The sequence below is a fragment of the Sinocyclocheilus rhinocerous genome, unplaced genomic scaffold, assembly GCF_001515625.1.
Source record: "Sinocyclocheilus rhinocerous isolate Xijiao unplaced genomic scaffold, SAMN03320098_v1.1 scaffold2289, whole genome shotgun sequence".
In the NCBI taxonomy this organism is placed as follows: Eukaryota; Metazoa; Chordata; class Actinopteri; order Cypriniformes; family Cyprinidae; genus Sinocyclocheilus; species Sinocyclocheilus rhinocerous.
The window spans coordinates 3,861-5,771 of record NW_015657973.1 but is presented as its reverse complement, the minus strand read 5'-3'; the positions used below and the strand labels follow the sequence as shown (position 1 = coordinate 5,771).

Sequence of the window (1,911 nt, the reverse complement as noted above, 5' to 3'; positions counted from 1 at the left end):
TGTTTTTTTTATAATGTATTAAAATGTACTTGAGTATGTTTGTAGTAATACAAATATACTATAAACATACTTGTATTTCAAGTGCATTTTTAATACATTTAATAGTATGTTTTGTTTTGTTTTTCACCAAAGTATATATGCTGCTGTCCTTTTTTAGTGTACTTTATGAATCTTTGTAATGTACGCAACAATATATAATACATTAAAGTTTTCTAGATATCAAAGTGTGTACGTGTGTGTATATACTGATAAAAGCAGCTTTATAATATACTAGTAGTGTAATGCTAATGCATTTCCAATGAGCTGAAATACAATTGAAATGTACTTGAAGTACATTAAAACGATGCTTCAAATATACTCTAACTGTAGTTCATGAAGTATTAAAAAGACATTTTAAATGTATTTTAAGAAATACACTTAAATTGCACTAAATATACTTAAAGTGGTTCCAATTTAACACAATTTCAATATATTAAATATATTACAAATAGATTAAAATCAAACTTAAACATATCTTGAAATACACTTAATATACTTAAAGTTGTTTCAAAATAATACATTTAATATGCACTTAGTATAGTATAATTTAAATATAGTAAGTATGTCTGAAAAAGCACAATTTAAATATATTTCTTTTTCACCTGGGTATGGTTACTAATAAGGAGAGAGAGAGTGGTTCAGAGACAATAACAAAAAACTAGGGCACAGCTAGCTAGCTAAGGAATATAGGAGTGAGAATAGAACTGTGAAATAGAATACAGGAACAGGTGGCAAAAATAGAAATAGAATAGAAAGCAAAGAACAGTGTGTATAATGGAGACACAAAGTAAGGCACATTACCTTGGATGATCAGTGCGGGTGAATCTGGTAATCCATCTCTTTCCATGTTGGCTGCAGTTGCTGCTACCTAAAAAAATTAAATAAAAATATTTTGCATTAAAGTTAAACTTTTAAGACATTAAAAATAAAATTATATTTTATTGCACAGGTGCACAGGACCAGAGAATATCCCTCTTGATATTTTGACAGAACAGCATGCACCTCATTGTTTGTTGGCTTTTCTTGAAAAAATCTCAGAATTCTCTTCCCTTTCCTTTCAATGCTCTCCATGACTCTTTGGAGCAGTGAAATGTCAGTAAGCAAATGGAAATGTAAAAAAAATACCCTTGAGACAAAACAGGTAAGGCCATGAGTTCTTTAGTTCAGACAGTGGCGGAGGTGGAGTGCCGTTTATATCACGACGTTGACGGTAATATGTGACCTCCCTCAACTTGTGAAATTCTCCTCTAATGGCACCAGATATTCCCTCAGTTGAATGAAGCAGTACCATTTGCTTGCGCTTCTCTTCTAGAGTGTCATCATTTTCTCCTGCAGGAAGCTCCTCTGGCTGCCAGCTGACACAACCATATTGATCAGCCAGCCTTCTTGAGCTCTGACTTATGGTTCTGCACGATGATCGTAGTCGTTCTTTTCTCCGACGAGCTAATGTGTTGTTTCTGTTTACATGTTCAACACGGGTTTTAACTTGCAAGAGCAAAGAGGCATACCCACTACCTATTTTTGTTCCATCAGCCAGAACATCAGCAAAGCTGACCGGGTACTGTTTAACAATGTTCTGCACTACAATCTGACTCTGTGCCTCTGATGGTTTGACTTCATGTTTTTGCACATTATCGACTAACAACCTTACTAGCTGCCTTCGATCTGTCTTTTTTTATTTGCAATGGCCAACTTAGTTTCAGAAGGCATGACTTCCCAAGGCACCTTAAAAGTTTCAGCCCAGGCACAAGATGCTGAAGAGCAAGCAGAAGAATGAGATGGTGTAGAACTTGAAGAACTCTCTCATCCTGGGCTTGATGTATCAGAAAGAACTTGATGTGATGAGCGTTGGGAAGTCGAGCAGCTGGCTGG

The 1,911-nt window shown here is 35.0% G+C and overlaps 1 pseudogene; it reads right to left on the bottom strand.

The window, feature by feature from the left end:
• Window positions 1–708: 708 nt before the first annotated feature.
• The window catches only part of LOC107721943 (uncharacterized), a 3,252-nt pseudogene continuing 2,049 nt past the window's right edge, over window positions 709–1,911 (bottom strand).